The 17,908-nt window shown below is 46.3% G+C and overlaps 14 non-coding genes across 14 annotated transcripts; all 14 read right to left on the reverse strand.

Moving 5' to 3' along the window:
• Positions 1 to 1,563: 1,563 nt before the first annotated feature.
• Positions 1,564 to 1,635, reverse strand: TRNAW-CCA (transfer RNA tryptophan (anticodon CCA)). Its single transcript has one exon. It is a non-coding gene; the product is annotated as a tRNA-Trp (tRNA).
• Positions 1,636 to 1,948: 313 nt separating this feature from the next.
• On the reverse strand, positions 1,949 to 2,022 carry TRNAN-GUU (transfer RNA asparagine (anticodon GUU)). Its single transcript has one exon. It is a non-coding gene; the product is annotated as a tRNA-Asn (tRNA).
• Positions 2,023 to 3,812: 1,790 nt separating this feature from the next.
• Positions 3,813 to 3,884, reverse strand: TRNAW-CCA (transfer RNA tryptophan (anticodon CCA)). Its single transcript has one exon. It is a non-coding gene; the product is annotated as a tRNA-Trp (tRNA).
• A 2,156-nt stretch (positions 3,885 to 6,040) lies between these two features.
• On the reverse strand, positions 6,041 to 6,112 carry TRNAW-CCA (transfer RNA tryptophan (anticodon CCA)). The gene has a single exon. It is a non-coding gene; the product is annotated as a tRNA-Trp (tRNA).
• Positions 6,113 to 6,425: 313 nt separating this feature from the next.
• On the reverse strand, positions 6,426 to 6,499 carry TRNAN-GUU (transfer RNA asparagine (anticodon GUU)). Its single transcript has one exon. It is a non-coding gene; the product is annotated as a tRNA-Asn (tRNA).
• Positions 6,500 to 8,282: 1,783 nt separating this feature from the next.
• On the reverse strand, positions 8,283 to 8,354 carry TRNAW-CCA (transfer RNA tryptophan (anticodon CCA)). Its single transcript has one exon. It is a non-coding gene; the product is annotated as a tRNA-Trp (tRNA).
• A 313-nt stretch (positions 8,355 to 8,667) lies between these two features.
• Positions 8,668 to 8,741, reverse strand: TRNAN-GUU (transfer RNA asparagine (anticodon GUU)). Its single transcript has one exon. It is a non-coding gene; the product is annotated as a tRNA-Asn (tRNA).
• Positions 8,742 to 10,890: 2,149 nt separating this feature from the next.
• On the reverse strand, positions 10,891 to 10,962 carry TRNAW-CCA (transfer RNA tryptophan (anticodon CCA)). Its single transcript has one exon. It is a non-coding gene; the product is annotated as a tRNA-Trp (tRNA).
• Positions 10,963 to 11,275: 313 nt separating this feature from the next.
• TRNAN-GUU (transfer RNA asparagine (anticodon GUU)) lies at positions 11,276 to 11,349 on the reverse strand. The gene has a single exon. It is a non-coding gene; the product is annotated as a tRNA-Asn (tRNA).
• Positions 11,350 to 13,137: 1,788 nt separating this feature from the next.
• On the reverse strand, positions 13,138 to 13,209 carry TRNAW-CCA (transfer RNA tryptophan (anticodon CCA)). The gene has a single exon. It is a non-coding gene; the product is annotated as a tRNA-Trp (tRNA).
• Positions 13,210 to 13,522: 313 nt separating this feature from the next.
• TRNAN-GUU (transfer RNA asparagine (anticodon GUU)) lies at positions 13,523 to 13,596 on the reverse strand. The gene has a single exon. It is a non-coding gene; the product is annotated as a tRNA-Asn (tRNA).
• Positions 13,597 to 15,385: 1,789 nt separating this feature from the next.
• TRNAW-CCA (transfer RNA tryptophan (anticodon CCA)) lies at positions 15,386 to 15,457 on the reverse strand. Its single transcript has one exon. It is a non-coding gene; the product is annotated as a tRNA-Trp (tRNA).
• Positions 15,458 to 15,770: 313 nt separating this feature from the next.
• TRNAN-GUU (transfer RNA asparagine (anticodon GUU)) lies at positions 15,771 to 15,844 on the reverse strand. Its single transcript has one exon. It is a non-coding gene; the product is annotated as a tRNA-Asn (tRNA).
• A 1,792-nt stretch (positions 15,845 to 17,636) lies between these two features.
• Positions 17,637 to 17,708, reverse strand: TRNAW-CCA (transfer RNA tryptophan (anticodon CCA)). Its single transcript has one exon. It is a non-coding gene; the product is annotated as a tRNA-Trp (tRNA).
• Positions 17,709 to 17,908: the final 200 nt, after the last annotated feature.

Consider the following 17,908-nt stretch of genomic DNA (forward strand, 5'->3'; position numbering starts at 1 on the left):
CACAGTTGCGCACTTGTGTTAAAAGGGGACAGTAGGCTGAACCCAGAGAACACGGGAGAAATGACTCAGGTTTACTGAGTGGAACACTCTGTGTCTTTGTGCCAAAAACAGCAGCGTCTTTTCGGTTAACAGCCGAACGCGCTAACCAATTGTGCCACAGATACTCACTGGCATGTGTGTTCTGCCTTTGGCCTGATTGCATTGCTATTTTTTTCTGATTGGCAGAAAACCTGAACTTTTTTCTGAAAAAGGCATGCTTCTCTTAGCACTACAGTGCATTAGACTGCTCCCTTGCTTCCCTGAGTCCCCAAATACACAACCACCTTGGGCACAATAGAAGACACATTCCAGCAGATTTAGCAAGAGTGCACCAAGGTTTCTATATGTAGGTACCTTGCTGAGAAGCAAGACCTGCAGTTGCATTCTTCTGTTAAAAGAGGGCAGCAGAGTTCACCAAGAGAACTTGGGGGAAGTAGCTTATGTTAACTACTTGCCATGCTCTTTATAGATCCCTCTGTTTGACTGGGTGAATTCTAATTTCTGGGGTAGAGTAAGCAATTTTTGGATCTAGATGCTGTGCGCAACAGGAATGCTATATACTGCACTGTACTGCTACTGAAAAGTTACCAATTTTACAGGATGTTCAGGTAAGCTTTGTTTCAGAAAACAACTTGCTAGAGGCACTAAGACAGATTACTGGGACAAAGGAAGAGGGTTTGGGGATTAGCACATCTCCTATGAAAGGTACAGTCACGCCCGAGACAACTCTGAGTGCCTCCTCAAATTCTAAGAAATGCGAACTGGGGTCCTACGCCTTTTATTGCCAGTGGATCTTTGTGTTTCAGACAAATGTGCACGCCTCCCAGAGCCCCATGCAATGCACTTAGGGAAATGGGGGAAGGTGCTGTGCAACCCTCTCGCTGACAATGTCTCTCTTGTCTATAATGTATCTATGAGAGAGAGAGAAATAGGCAATGCGAGAGTGAAAAAGTAAAATGGAAATGTGTCTACTGAGACCAGTATAAGGGGAAATCCTCACAATCCAGGACCGACAGTTGATTGGGAGGGCGCTTACAGGTTTCCGACACCAGACCGGTACCTGAACTCACAAACCCAAACTGCAAAGTGATGGGCATTGCCACTAGACTGCCGACCCCCTTTCGGGGCCGCAGCATATTTCCTTTAGTCACACCTAGAGTTCCCAGGACAGTGCAGCATTCAGCGATTACACGAAAATATTGACAGCGCTAGGAGGCCATGCAAATGGCAGAGGTATGCTTTACAAAGCCCACGTAGCGTGCACAAAACAGCACATCAGTCAGGCCCACTTGAAGAGATGGTAAAGAGGAAATACTTCTGCTGCATCCAGTAAAACATAGAGATTGGCCTGCTTTAAAGGTTGACCATGTCCTTCATGGGTGTCTGTCAATATGATACTTCCCTGCTGCAAAGCTTACATTCGAAACGCCAGAACAACTAGGCCCAGAGCACAAAGATGCAGTCAGGTTGAAATAACGAGATACTGAAGAGCAATTTTGTATTTCAGAGTGGGAAAAGCAAATATGACCCCGACGTGATTTGAACACGCAACCTTCTGATCTGGAGTCAGACGTACTACCATTGCGCCACGAGGTCCTTGTGGCAATCCACCTGGTGTGTCTGATGACAGAATAAAGGTAGGAGACGTACATGCACCCGCAGAGCCTCATTGCTTCTTTAAGTAGACTGGCTAGGATAGCTTCCTTCTGTGCATCAGTACACGCTGCAGCCAAACCCTTCCCATGAAGTCTTGATGTTTATGAATTGAATGGCAAGTTTTGAAAAACTAAAGCAAGCGAGAAGAATTGCTTGCAGTTTATTGGATTTTTTGGACGTCAGCAGACGAGACCTGCGAGAGGTAAACAGAAGTTCATAGTTGGTCATGCTGAATTTTTGAGCCAAAATGCATCGTCCCCGGGTGGGCTTGAACCACCATCCTTTCGGTTAACAGCCGAACGCGCTAACCGATTGCGCCACAGAGACTCATGCAGTGCTTACACTGGGGCCTGATTGGTGTGCTGTTTGCTTATGCTTCCCAGGCAACCTGAAAATATTTCTAAAATAGCTCTATTTCCCACAGCAAATCAGGGTATCAAGCACTTCCCTACCTCCCCTAATCCACAAACACAGGGGATTTAGTAGAGGACAGAGCCCATCAACAGTGCACCAAATGCCCTCTGTGTAGGCATAACTTGCTATGAGGAGAAAGCCACAGTTGCGCACTTGTGTTAAAAGGGGACAGTAGGCTGAACCCAGAGAACACGGGAGAAATGACTCAGGTTTACTGAGTGGAACACTCTGTGTCTTTGTGCCAAAAACAGCAGCGTCTTTTCGGTTAACAGCCGAACGCGCTAACCAATTGTGCCACAGATACTCACTGGCATGTGTGTTCTGCCTTTGGCCTGATTGCATTGCTATTTTTTTCTGATTGGCAGAAAACCTGAACTTTTTTCTGAAAAAGGCATGCTTCTCTTAGCACTACAGTGCATTAGACTGCTCCCTTGCTTCCCTGAGTCCCCAAATACACAACCACCTTGGGCACAATAGAAGACACATTCCAGCAGATTTAGCAAGAGTGCACCAAGGTTTCTATATGTAGGTACCTTGCTGAGAAGCAAGACCTGCAGTTGCATTCTTCTGTTAAAAGAGGGCAGCAGAGTTCACCAAGAGAACTTGGGGGAAGTAGCTTATGTTAACTACTTGCCATGCTCTTTATAGATCCCTCTGTTTGACTGGGTGAATTCTAATTTCTGGGGTAGAGTAAGCAATTTTTGGATCTAGATGCTGTGCGCAACAGGAATGCTATATACTGCACTGTACTGCTACTGAAAAGTTACCAATTTTACAGGATGTTCAGGTAAGCTTTGTTTCAGAAAACAACTTGCTAGAGGCACTAAGACAGATTACTGGGACAAAGGAAGAGGGTTTGGGGATTAGCACATCTCCTATGAAAGGTACAGTCACGCCCGAGACAACTCTGAGTGCCTCCTCAAATTCTAAGAAATGCGAACTGGGGTCCTACGCCTTTTATTGCCAGTGGATCTTTGTGTTTCAGACAAATGTGCACGCCTCCCAGAGCCCCATGCAATGCACTTAGGGAAATGGGGGAAGGTGCTGTGCAACCCTCTCGCTGACAATGTCTCTCTTGTCTATAATGTATCTATGAGAGAGAGAGAAATAGGCAATGCGAGAGTGAAAAAGTAAAATGGAAATGTGTCTACTGAGACCAGTATAAGGGGAAATCCTCACAATCCAGGACCGACAGTTGATTGGGAGGGCGCTTACAGTTTTCTGACACCAGACCGGTACCTGAACTCACAAACCCAAACTACAAAGTGATGGGCATTGCCACTAGACTGCCGACCCCCTTTTGGGGCCCCAGCATATATCCTTTAGTCACACCTAGAGTTTCCAGGACAGTGCAGCATTCAGCGATTACACGAAAATATTGACAGCGCTAGGAGGCCATGCAAATGGCAGAGGTATGCTTTACAAAGCCCACGTAGCGTGCACAAAACAGCACATCAGTCAGGCCCACTTGAAGAGATGGTAAAGAGGAAATACTTCTGCTGCATCCAGTAAAACATAGAGATTGGCCTGCTTTAAAGGTTGACCATGTCCTTCATGGGTGTCTGTCAATATGATACTTCCCTGCTGCAAAGCTTACATTCGAAACGCCAGAACAACTAGGCCCAGAGCACAAAGATGCAGTCAGGTTGAAATAACGAGATACTGAAGAGCAATTTTGTATTTCAGAGTGGGAAAAGGAAGTATGACCCCGACGTGATTTGAACACGCAACCTTCTGATCTGGAGTCAGACGCGCTACCATTGCGCCACGAGGTCCTTGTGGCAGTCCACCTGGTGTGTCTGATGACAGAATAAAGGTAGGAGACGTACATGCACCTGCAGAGCCTCATTGCTTCTTTAAGTAGACTGGCTAGGATAGCTTCCTTCTGTGCATCAGTACACGCTGCAGCCAAACCCTTCCCATGAAGTCTTGATGTTTATGAATTGAATGGCAAGTTTTGAAAAACTAAAGCAAGCGAGAAGAATTGCTTGCAGTTTATTGGATTTTTTGGACGTCAGCAGACGAGACCTGCGAGAGGTAAACAGAAGTCCATAGTTGGTCATGCTCCGCCCCTGGGTGGGCTTGAACCACCAACCTTTCGGTTAACAGCCGAACGCGCCAACCAATTGCGCCACAGAAACTCATGCAGTTCTTACACAGGGCCTGATTGGTGTGCTGTTTGCTCATGCTTCCCAGGCAACCTGAAAATATTTCTAAAATAGCTCTTTTTCCCACAGCAAATCAGGGTATCAAGCACTTCCCTACCTCCCCTAATCCACAAACACAGGGGATTTAGTAGAGGACAGAGCCCATCAACAGTGCACCAAATGTCCTCTGTGTAGGCATAACTTGCTATGAGGAGAAAGCCACAGTTGCGCACTTGTGTTAAAAGGGGACAGTAGGCTGAACCCAGAGAACACGGGAGAAATGACTCAGGTTTACTGAGTGGAACACTCTGTGTCTTTGTGCCAAAAACAGCAGCGTCTTTTCGGTTAACAGCCGAACGCGCTAACCAATTGCGCCACAGAGACTCACTGGCATGTGTGTTCTGCCTTTGGCCTGATTGCATTGCTATTTATTTCTGATTGGCAGAAAACCTGAACTTTTTTTCTGAAAAAGGCATGCCTCTCTTAGCACTGCAGTGCATTAGACTGCTCCCTTGCTTCCCTGAGTCCCCAAATACACAACCACCTTGGGCACAATAGAAGACACATTCCAGCAGATTTAGCAAGAGTGCACCAAGGTTTCTATATGTAGGTACCTTGCTGAGAAGCAAGACCTGCAGTTGCATTCTTCTGTTAAAAGAGGGTAGCAGAGTGCACCAAGAGAACTTGGGGGAAGTAGCTTATGTTAACTACTTGCCATGATCTTTATAGATCCCTCTGTTTGACTGGGTGAATTCTAATTTCTGGGGTAGAGTAAGCAATTTTTGGATCTAGATGCTGTGCGCAACAGGAATGCTATATACTGCACTGTACTGCTACTGAAAAGTTACCAATTTTACAGGATGTTCAGGTAAGCTTTGTTTCAGAAAACAACTTGCTAGAGGCACTAAGACAGATTACTGGGACAAAGGAAGAGGGTTTGGGGATTAGCACATCTCCTATGAAAGGTACAGTCACGCCCGAGACAACTCTGAGTGTCACCTCAAATTCTAAGAAATGCAAACTAGGGACCTACGCTTTTTATTGCCAGTGGATCTTTGTGTTTCAGACAAATGTGCACGCCTCCCAGAGCCCCTTGCAATGCACTTAGGGAAATGGGGGAAGGTGCTGTGAAGCCCTCTCGCTGACAATGTCTCTCTTGTCTATAATGTATCTATGAGAGAGAGAGAAATAGGCAATGCGAGAGTGAAAAAGTAAAATGGAAATGTGTCTTCTGAGACCAGTATAAGGGGAAACCCTCACAATCCAGGACCGACAGTTGATTGGGAGGGCGCTTACAGGTTTCCGACACCAGACCGGTACCTGAACTCACAAACCCAAACTGCAAAGTGATGCCCATTGCCACTAGACTGCCGACCCCCTTTCGGGGCCCCAACATATATCCTTTAGTCACACCTAGAGTTCCCAGGACAGTGCAGCATTCAGCGATTACACGAAAATATTGACAGCGCTAGGAGGCCATGCAAATGGCAGAGGTATGCTTTACAAAGCCCACGTAGCGTGCACAAAACAGCACATCAGTCAGGCCCACTTGAAGAGATGGTAAAGAGGAAATACTTCTGCTGCATCCAGTAAAACATAGAGATTGGCCTGCTTTAAAGGTTGACCATGTCCTTCATGGGTGTCTGTCAATATGATACTTCCCTGCTGCAAAGCTTACATTCGAAACGCCAGAACAACTAGGCCCAGAGCACAAAGATGCAGTCAGGTTGAAATAACGAGATACTGAAGAGCAATTTTGTATTTCAGAGTGGGAAAAGGAAGTATGACCCTGACGTGATTTGAACACACAACCTTCTGATCTGGAGTCAGACGCGCTACCATTGCGCCACGAGGTCCTTGTGGCAATCCACCTGGTGTGTCTGATGACAGAATAAAGGTAGGAGACGTACATGCACCTGCAGAGCCTCATTGCTTCTTTAGGTAGACTGGCTAGGATAGCTTCCTTCTGTGCATCAGTACACGCTGCAGCCAAACCCTTCCCATGAAGTCTTGATGTTTATGAATTGAATGGCAAGTTTTGAAAAACTAAAGCAAGCGAGAAGAATTGCTTACAGTTTATTGGATTTTTTGGACGTCAGCAGACGAGACCTGCGAGAGGTAAACAGAAGTTCATAGTTGGTCATGCTGAATTTTTGAGCCAAAATGCATCGTCCCTGGGTGGGCTTGAACCACCAACCTTTCGGTTAACAGCCGAACGCGCTAACCGATTGCGCCACAGAGACTCATGCAGTGCTTACACTGGGGCCTGATTGGTTTGCTTATGCTTCCCAGGCGACCTGAAAATATTTCTAAAATAGCTCTATTTCCCACAGCAAATCAGGGTATCAAGCACTTCCCTACCTCCCCTAATCCACAAACACAGGGGATTTAGAAGAGGACAGAGCCCATCAACAGTGCACCAAATGTCCTCGGTGTAGGCATAACTTGCTATGAGGAGAAAGCCACAGTTGCGCACTTGTGTTAAAAGGGGACAGTAGGCTGAACCCAGAGAACACGGGAGAAATGACTCAGGTTTACTGAGTGTAACACTCTGTGTCTTTAAGCCAAAAACAGCAGCGTCTTTTCGGTTAACAGCCGAACGTGCTAACCAATTGCGCCACAGAGACTCACTGGCATGTGTGTTCTGCCTTTGGCCTGATTGCATTGCTATTTTTTTCTGATTGGCAGAAAACCTGAACTTTTTTATGAAAAAGGCATGCCTCTCTTAGCACTGCGGTGCATTAGACTGCTCCCTTGCTTCCCTGAGTCCCCAAATACACAACCACCTTGGGCACAATAGAAGACACATTCCAGCAGATTTAGCAAGAGTGCACCAAGGTTTCTATATGTAGGTACCTTGCTGAGAAGCAAGACCTGCAGTTGCATTCTTCTGTTAAAAGAGGGCAGCAGAGTGCACCAAGAGAACTTGGGGGAAGTAGCTTATGTTAACTACTTGCCATGATCTTTATAGATCCCTCTGTTTGACTGGGTGAATTCTAATTTCTGGGGTAGAGTAAGCAATTTTTGGATCTAGATGCTGTGCGCAACAGGAATGCTATATACTGCACTGTACTGCTACTGAAAAGTTACCAATTTTACAGGATGTTCAGGTAAGCTTTGTTTCAGAAAACAACTTGCTAGAGGCCCTAGGACAGATTACTGGGACAAAGGAAGAGGGTTTGGGGATTAGCACATCTCCTATGAAAGGTACAGTCACGCCCGAGACAACTCTGAGTGCCTCCTCAAATTCTAAGAAATGCGAACTGGGGTCCTACGCCTTTTATTGCCAGTGGATCTTTGTGTTTCAGACAAATGTGCACGCCTCCCAGAGCCCCATCCAATGCACTTAGGGAAATGGGGGAAGGTGCTGTGCAACCCTCTCGCTGACAATGTCTCTCTTGTCTATAATGTATCTATGAGAGAGAGAGAAATAGGCAATGCGAGAGTGAAAAAGTAAAATGAAAATGTGTCTACTGAGACCAGTATAAGGGGAAATCCTCACAATCCAGGACTGACAGTTGATTGGGAGGGCGCTTACAGGTTTCCGACACCAGACCGGTACCTGAACTCACAAACCCAAACTGCAAAGTGATGGGCATTGCCACTAGACTGCCGACCCCCTTTCGGGGCCCCAACATATATCCTTAAGTCACACCTAGAGTTCCCAGGACAGTGCAGCATTCAGCGATTACACGAAAATATTGACAGCGCTAGGAGGCCATGCAAATGGCAGAGGTATGCTTTACAAAGCCCACGTAGCGTGCACAAAACAGCACATCAGTCAGGCCCACTTGAAGAGATGGTAAAGAGGAAATACTTCTGCTGCATCCAGTAAAACATAGAGATTGGCCTGCTTTAAAGGTTGACCATGTCCTTCATGGGTGTCTGTCAATATGATACTTCCCTGCTGCAAAGCTTACATTCGAAACGCCAGAACAACTAGGCCCAGAGCACAAAGATGCAGTCAGGTTGAAATAACGAGATACTGAAGAGCAATTTTGTATTTCAGAGTGGGAAAAGGAAGTATGACCCCGACGTGATTTGAACACACAACCTTCTGATCTGGAGTCAGACGCGCTACCATTGCGGCACGAGGTCCTTGTGGCAATCCACCTGGTGTGTCTGATGACAGAATAAAGGTAGGAGACGTACATGCACCTGCAGAGCCTCATTGCTTCTTTAGGTAGACTGGCTAGGATAGCTTCCTTCTGTGCATCAGTACACGCTGCAGCCAAACCCTTCCCATGAAGTCTTGATGTTTATGAATTGAATGGCAAGTTTTGAAAAACTAAAGCAAGCGAGAAGAATTGCTTACAGTTTATTGGATTTTTTGGACGTCAGCAGACGAGACCTGCGAGAGGTAAACAGAAGTTCATAGTTGGTCATGCTGAATTTTTGAGCCAAAATGCATCGTCCCTGGGTGGGCTTGAACCACCAACCTTTCGGTTAACAGCTGAACGCGCTAACCGATTGCGCCACAGAGACTCATGCAGTGCTTACACTGGGGCCTGATTGGTGTGCTGTTTGCTTATGCTTCCCAGGCAACCTGAAAATATTTCTAAAATAGCTCTATTTCCCACAGCAAATCAGGGTATCAAGCACTTCCCTACCTCCCCTAATCCACAAACACAGGGGATTTAGTAGAGGACAGAGCCCATCAACAGTGCACCAAATGTCCTCTGTGTAGGCATAACTTGCTATGAGGAGAAAGCCACAGTTGCGCACTTGTGTTAAAAGGGGACAGTAGGCTGAACCCAGAGAACACGGGAGAAATGACTCAGGTTTACTGAGTGGAACACTCTGTGTCTTTGTGCCAAAAACAGCAGCGTCTTTTCGGTTAACAGCCGAACGCGCTAACCGATTGCGCCACAATTGGTGTGCTGTTTGCTTATGCTTCCCAGGCAACCTGAAAATATTTCTAAAATAGCTCTATTTCCCACAGCAAATCAGGGTATCAAGCACTTCCCTACCTCCCCTAATCCACAAACACAGGGGATTTAGTAGAGGACAGAGCCCATCAACAGTGCACCAAATGCCCTCTGTGTAGGCATAACTTGCTATGAGGAGAAAGCCACAGTTGCGCACTTGTGTTAAAAGGGGACAGTAGGCTGAACCCAGAGAACACGGGAGAAATGACTCAGGTTTACTGAGTGGAACACTCTGTGTCTTTGTGCCAAAAACAGCAGCGTCTTTTCGGTTAACAGCCGAACGCGCTAACCAATTGTGCCACAGAGACTCACTGGCATGTGTGTTCTGCCTTTGGCCTGATTGCATTGCTATTTTTTTCTGATTGGCAGAAAACCTGAACTTTTTTCTGAAAAAGGCATGACTCTCTTAGCACTGCAGTGCATTAGACTGCTCCCTTGCTTCCCCGAGTCCCCAAATACACAACCACCTTGGGCACAATAGAAGACACATTCCAGCAGATTTAGCAAGAGTGCACCAAGGTTTCTATATGTAGGTACCTTGCTGAGAAGCAAGACCTGCAGTTGCATTCTTCTGTTAAAAGAGGGCAGCAGAGTGCACCAAGAGAACTTGGGGGAAGTAGCTTATGTTAACTACTTGCCATGATCTTTATAGATCCCTCTGTTTGACTGGGTGAATTCTAATTTCTGGGGTAGAGTAAGCAATTTTTGGATCTAGATGCTGTGCGCAACAGGAATGCTATATACTGCACTGTACTGCTACTGAAAAGTTACCAATTTTACAGGATGTTCAGGTAAGCTTTGTTTCAGAAAACAACTTGCTAGAGGCCCTAGGACAGATTACTGGGACAAAGGAAGAGGGTTTGGGGATTAGCACATCTCCTATGAAAGGTACCGTCACGCCCGAGACAACTCTGAGTGCCTCCTCAAATTCTAAGAAATGCGAACTGGGGTCCTACGCCTTTTATTGCCAGTGGATTTTGTGTTTCAGACAAATGTGCACGCCTCCCAGAGCCCCTTGCAATGCACTTAGGGAAATGGGGGAAGGTGCTGTGCAACCCTCTCGCTGACAATGTCTCTCTTGTCTATAATGTATCTATGAGAGAGAGAGAAATAGGCAATGCGAGAGTGAAAAAGTAAAATGGAAATGTGTCTACTGAGACCAGTATAAGGGGAAATCCTCACAATCCAGGACCGACAGTTGATTGGGAGGGCGCTTACAGGTTTCCGACACCAGACCGGTACCTGAACTCATAAACCCAAACTACAAAGTGATGGGCATTGCCACTAGACTGCCGACCCCCTTTCGGGGCCCCAGCATATATCCTTTAGTCACACCTAGAGTTCCCAGGACAGTGCAGCATTCAGCGATTACACGAAAATATTGACAGCGCTAGGAGGCCATGCAAATGGCAGAGGTATGCTTTACAAAGCCCACGTAGCGTGCACAAAACAGCACATCAGTCAGGCCCACTTGAAGAGATGGTAAAGAGGAAATACTTCTGCTGCATCCAGTAAAACATAGAGATTGGCCTGCTTTAAAGGTTGACCATGTACTTCATGGGTGTCTGTCAATATGATACTTCCCTGCTGCAAAGCTTACATTCGAAACGCCAGAACAACTAGGCACAGAGCACAAAGATGCAGTCAGGTTGAAATAACGAGATACTGAAGAGCAATTTTATATTTCAGAGTGGGAAAAGCAAATATGACCCCGACGTGATTTGAACACGCAACCTTCTGATCTGGAGTCAAACGCGCTACCATTGCGCCACGAGGTCCTTGTGGCAGTCCACCTGGTGTGTCTGATGACAGAATAAAGGTAGGAGACGTACATGGACCTGCAGAGCCTCATTGCTTCTTTAGGTAGACTGGCTAGGATAGCTTCCTTCTGTGCATCAGTACACGCTGCAGCCAAACCCTTCCCATGAAGTCTTGATGTTTATGAATTGAATGGCAAGTTTTGAAAAACTAAAGCAAGCGAGAAGAATTGCTTGCAGTTTATTGGATTTTTTGGACGTCAGCAGACGAGACCTGCGAGAGGTAAACAGAAGTCCATAGTTGGTCACGCTGAATTTTTGAGCCAAAATGCTCCGTCCCTGGGTGGGCTTGAACCACCAACCTTTCGGTTAACAGCCGAACGCGCCAACCGATTGCGCCACAGAGACTCATGCAGTTCTTACACAGGGCCTGATTGGTGTGCTGTTTGCTCATGCTTCCCAGGCAACCTGAAAATATTTCTAAAATAGCTCTTTTTCCCCCAGCAAATCAGGGTATCAAGCACTTCCCTACCTCCCCTAATCCACAAACACAGGGGATTTAGTAGAGGACAGAGCCCATCAACAGTGCACCAAATGTCCTCTCTGTAGGCATAACTTGCTATGAGGAGAAAGCCACAGTTGCGCACTTGTGTTAAAAGGGGACAGTAGGCTGAACCCAGAGAACACGGGAGAAATGACTCAGGTTTACTGAGTGGAACACTCTGTGTCTTTGTGCCAAAAACAGCAGCGTTTTTTCGGTTAACAGCCGAACGCGCTAACCAATTGCGCCACAGAGACTCACTGGCATGTGTGTTCTGCCTTTGGCCTGATTGCATTGCTATTTTTTTCTGATTGGCAGAAAACCTGAACTTTTTTCTGAAAAAGGCATGCCTCTCTTAGCACTGCAGTGCATTAGAGTGCTCCCTTGCTTCCCTGAATCCCCAAATACACAACCACATTGGGCACAATAGAAGACACATTCCAGCAGATTTAGCAAGATTGCACCAAGGATTCTATATGTAGGTACCTTGCTGAGAAGCAAGACCTGCAGTTGCATTCTTCTGTTAAAAGAGGGCAGCAGAGTGCACCAAGAGAACTTGGGGGAAGTAGCTTATGTTAACTACTTGCCATGCTCTTTATAGATCCCTCTGTTTGACTGGGTGAATTCTAATTTCTGGGGTAGAGTAAGCAATTTTTGGATCTAGATGCTGTGCGCAACAGGAATGCTATATACTGCACTGTACTGCTACTGAAAAGTTACCAATTTTACAGGATGTTCAGGTAAGCTTTGTTTCAGAAAACAACTTGCTAGAGGCCCTAGGACAGATTACTGGGACAAAGGAAGAGGGTTTGGGGATTAGCACATCTCCTATGAAAGGTACAGTCACGCCCGAGACAACTCTGAGTGCCTCCTCAAATTCTAAGAAATGCGAACTGGGGTCCTACGCCTTTTATTGCCAGTGGATTTTGTGTTTCAGACAAATGTGCACGCCTCCCAGAGCCCCTTGCAATGCACTTAGGGAAATGGGGGAAGGTGCTGTGCAACCCTCTCGCTGACAATGTCTCTCTTGTCTATAATGTATCTATGAGAGAGAGAGAAATAGGCAATGCGAGAGTGAAAAAGTAAAATGGAAATGTGTCTACTGAGACCAGTATAAGGGGAAATCCTCACAATCCAGGACCGACAGTTGATTGGGCGGGCGCTTACAGGTTTCCGACACCAGACCGGTACCTGAACTCATAAACCCAAACTACAAAGTGATGGGCATTGCCACTAGACTGCCGACCCCCTTTCGGGGCCCCAGCATATATCCTTTAGTCACACCTAGAGTTCCCAGGACAGTGCAGCATTCAGCGATTACACGAAAATATTGACAGCGCTAGGAGGCCATGCAAATGGCAGAGGTATGCTTTACAAAGCCCACGTAGCGTGCACAAAACAGCACATCAGTCAGGCCCACTTGAAGAGATGGTAAAGAGGAAATACTTCTGCTGCATCCAGTAAAACATAGAGATTGGCCTGCTTTAAAGGTTGACCATGTACTTCATGGGTGTCTGTCAATATGATACTTCCCTGCTGCAAAGCTTACATTCGAAACGCCAGAACAACTAGGCACAGAGCACAAAGATGCAGTCAGGTTGAAATAACGAGATACTGAAGAGCAATTTTATATTTCAGAGTGGGAAAAGCAAATATGACCCCGACGTGATTTGAACACGCAACCTTCTGATCTGGAGTCAAACGCGCTACCATTGCGCCACGAGGTCCTTGTGGCAGTCCACCTGGTGTGTCTGATGACAGAATAAAGGTAGGAGACGTACATGGACCTGCAGAGCCTCATTGCTTCTTTAGGTAGACTGGCTAGGATAGCTTCCTTCTGTGCATCAGTGCACGCTGCAGCCAAACCCTTCCCATGAAGTCTTGATGTTTATGAATTGAATGGCAAGTTTTGAAAAACTAAAGCAAGCGAGAAGAATTGCTTGCAGTTTATTGGATTTTTTGGACGTCAGCAGACGAGACCTGCGAGAGGTAAACAGAAGTCCATAGTTGGTCACGCTGAATTTTTGAGCCAAAATGCTCCGTCCCTGGGTGGCCTTGAACCACCAACCTTTCGGTTAACAGCCGAACGCGCTAACCGATTGCGCCACAGAGACTCATGCAGTTCTTACACAGGGCCTGATTGGTGTGCTGTTTGCTCATGCTTCCCAGGCAACCTGAAAATATTTCTAAAATAGCTCTTTTTCCCCCAGCAAATCAGGGTATCAAGCACTTCCCTACCTCCCCTAATCCACAAACACAGGGGATTTAGTAGAGGACAGAGCCCATCAACAGTGCACCAAATGTCCTCTGTGTAGGCATAACTTGCTATCAGGAGAAAGCCACAGTTGCGCACTTGTGTTAAAAGGGGACAGTAGGCTGAACCCAGAGAACACGGGAGAAATGACTCAGGTTTACTGAGTGGAACACTCTGTGTCTTTGTGCCAAAAACAGCAGCGTCTTTTCGGTTAACAGCCGAACGCGCTAACCAATTGCGCCACAGAGACTCACTGGCATGTGTGTTCTGCCTTTGGCCTGATTGCATTGCTATTTTTTTCTGATTGGCAGAAAACCTGAACTTTTTTCTGAAAAAGGCATGCCTCTCTTAGCACTGCAGTGCATTAGAGTGCTCCCTTGCTTCCCTGAATCCCCAAATACACAACCACCCTGGGCACAATAGAAGATACATTCCAGCAGATTTAGCAAGATTGCACCAAGGATTCTATATGTAGGTACCTTGCTGAGAAGCAAGACCTGCAGTTGCATTCTTCTGTTAAAAGAGGGCAGCAGAGTGCACCAAGAGAACTTGGGGGAAGTAGCTTATGTTAACTACTTGCCATGCTCTTTATAGATCCCTCTGTTTGACTGGGTGAATTCTAATTTCTGGGGTAGAGTAAGCAATTTTTGGATCTAGATGCTGTGCGCAACAGGAATGCTATATACTGCACTGTACTGCTACTGAAAAGTTACCAATTTTACAGGATGTTCAGGTAAGCTTTGTTTCAGAAAACAACTTGCTAGAGGCCCTAGGACAGATTACTGGGACAAAGGAAGAGGGTTTGGGGATTAGCACATCTCCTATGAAAGGTACAGTCACGCCCGAGACAACTCTGAGTGCCTCCTCAAATTCTAAGAAATGCGAACTGGGGTCCTACGCCTTTTATTGCCAGTGGATCTTTGTGTTTCAGACAAATGTGCACGCCTCCCAGAGCCCCATGCAATGCACTTAGGGAAATGGGGGAAGGTGCTGTGCAACCCTCTCGCTGACAATGTCTCTCTTGTCTATAATGTATCTATGAGAGAGAGAGAAATAGGAAATGCGAGAGTGAAAAAGTAAAATGGAAATGTGTCTACTGAGACCAGTATAAGGGGAAATCCTCACAATTCAGGACCGACAGTTGATTGGGAGGGCGCTTACAGGTTTCCGACACCAGACCGGTACCTGAACTCACAAACCCAAACTGCAAAGTGATGGGCATTGCCACTAGACTGCCGACCCCCTTTCGCGGCCCCAGCATATATCATTTAGTCAGACCTAGAGTTCCCAGGACAGTGCAGCATTCAGCGATTACACGAAAATATTGACAGCGCTAGGAGGCCATGCAAATGGCAGAGGTATGCTTTACAAAGCCCACGTAGCGTGCACAAAACAGCACATCAGTCAGGCCCACTTGAAGAGATGGTAAAGAGGAAATACTTCTGCTGCATCCAGTAAAACATAGAGATTGGCCTGCTTTAAAGGTTGACCATGTCCTTCATGGGTGTCTGTCAATATGATACTTCCCTGCTGCAAAGCTTACATTCGAAACGCCAGAACAACTAGGCCCAGAGCACAAAGATGCAGTCAGGTTGAAATAACGAGATACTGAAGAGCAATTTTGTATTTCAGAGTGGGAAAAGCAAATATGACCCCGACGTGATTTGAACACGCAACCTTCTGATCTGGAGTCAGACGCGCTACCATTGCGCCACGAGGTCCTTGTGGCAGTCCACCTGGTGTGTCTGATGACAGAATAATGGTAGGAGACGTACATGCACCTGCAAAGCCTCATTGCTTCTTTAGGTAGACTGGCTAGGATAGCTTCCTTCTGTGCATCAGTACACGCTGCAGCCAAACCCTTCCCATGAAGTCTTGATGTTTATGAATTGAATGGCAAGTTTTGAAAAACTAAAGCAAGCGAGAAGAATTGCTTGCAGTTTATTGGATTTTTTGGACGTCAGCAGACGAGACCTGCGAGAGGTAAACAGAAGTTCATAGTTGGTCATGCTGAATTTTTGAGCCAAAATGCATCGTCCCTGGGTGGGCTTGAACCACCAACCTTTCGGTTAACAGCCGAACGCGCTAACCGATTGCGCCACAGAGACTCATGCAGTGCTTACACTGGGGCCTGATTAGTGTGCTGTTTGCTTATGCTCCCCAGGCAACCTGAAAATATTTCTAAAATAGCTCTATTTCCCACAGCAAATCAGGGTATCAAGCACTTCCCTACCTCCCGTAATCCACAAACACAGGGGATTTAGTAGAGGACAGAGCCTATCAACAGTGCACCAAATGTCCTCTGTGTAGGCATAACTTGCTATGAGGAGAAAGCCACAGTTGCGCACTTGTGTTAAAAGGGGACAGTAGGCTGAACCCAGAGAACACGGGAGAAATGACTCAGGTTTACTGAGTGGAACACTCTGTGTCTTTGTTTTCCCAAAACAGCAGCGTCTTTTCGGTTAACAGCCGAACGCGCTAACCAATTGCGCCACAGAGACTCACTGGCATGTGTGTTCTGCCTTTGGCCTGATTGCATTGCTATTTTTTTCTGATTGGCAGAAAACCTGAACTTTTTTCTGAAAAAGGCATGCCTCTCTTAGCACTGCAGTGCATTAGACTGCTCCCTTGCTTCCCTGAGTCCCCAAATACACAACCACCTTGGGCACAATAGAAGACACATTCCAGCAGATTTAGCAAGAGTGCACCAAGGTTTCTATATGTAGGTACCTTGCTGAGAAGCAAGACCTGCAGTTGCATTCTTCTGTTTAAAGAGGGTAGCAGAGTGCACCAAGAGAACTTGGGGAAAGTAGCTTATGTTAACTACTTGCCATGATCTTTATAGATCCCTCTGTTTGACTGGGTGAATTCTAATTTCTGGGGTAGAGTAAGCAATTTTTGGATCTAGATGCTGTGCGCAACAGGAATGCTATATACTGCACTGTACTGCTACTGAAAAGTTACCAATTTTACAGGATGTTCAGGTAAGCTTTGTTTCAGAAAACAACTTGCTAGAGGCACTAAGACAGATTACTAGGACAAAGGAAGAGGGTTTGGGGATTAGCACATCTCCTATGAAAGGTACAGTCACGCCCGAGACAACTCTGAGTGTCACCTCAAATTCTAAGAAATGCAAACTAGGGACCTACGCTTTTTATTGCCAGTGGATCTTTGTGTTTCAGACAAATGTGCACGCCTCCCAGAGCTCCTTGCAATGCACTTAGGGAAATGGGGGAAGGTGCTGTGAAGCCCTCTCGCTGACAATGTCTCTCTTGTCTATAATGTATCTATGAGAGAGAGAGAAATAGGCAATGCGAGAGTGAAAAAGTAAAATGGAAATGTGTCTACTGAGACCAGTATAAGGGGAAATCCTCACAATCCAGGACCGACAGTTGATTGGGAGGGCGCTTACAGGTTTCCGACACCAGACCGGTACCTGAACTCACAAACCCAAACTGCAAAGTGATGGGCATTGCCACTAGACTGCCGACCCCCTTTCGGGGCCCCAACATATATCCTTTAGTCACACCTAGAGTTCCCAGGACAGTGCAGCATTCAGCGATTACACGAAAATATTGACAGCGCTAGGAGGCCATGCAAATGGCAGAGGTATGCTTTACAAAGCCCACGTAGCGTGCACAAAACAGCACATCAGTCAGGCCCACTTGAAGAGATGGTAAAGAGGAAATACTTCTGCTGCATCCAGTAAAACATAGAGATTGGCCTGCTTTAAAGGTTGACCATGTCCTTCATGGGTGTCTGTCAATATGATACTTCCCTGCTGCAAAGCTTACATTCGAAACGCCAGAACAACTAGGCCCAGAGCACAAAGATGCAGTCAGGTTGAAATAACGAGATACTGAAGAGCAATTTTATATTTCAGAGTGGGAAAAGCAAATATGCCCCCGACGTGATTTGAACACGAAACCTTCTGATCTGGAGTCAGACGCGCTACCATTGCGCCACGAGGTCCTTGCGGCAGTTCACCTGGTGTGTCTGATGACAGAATAAAGGTAGGAGACGTACATGCACCTGCAGAGCCTCATTGCTTCTTTAGGTAGACTGGCTAGGATAGCTTCCTTCTGTGCATCAGTACACGCTGCAGCCAAACCCTTCCCATGAAGTCTTGATGTTTATGAATTGAATGGCAAGTTTTGAAAAACTAAAGCAAG

This window comes from Ambystoma mexicanum, chromosome 11, assembly GCF_040938575.1.
Source record: "Ambystoma mexicanum isolate Mex_15411 chromosome 11, UKY_AmexF1_1, whole genome shotgun sequence".
Classification (NCBI taxonomy): domain Eukaryota; kingdom Metazoa; phylum Chordata; class Amphibia; order Caudata; family Ambystomatidae; genus Ambystoma; species Ambystoma mexicanum.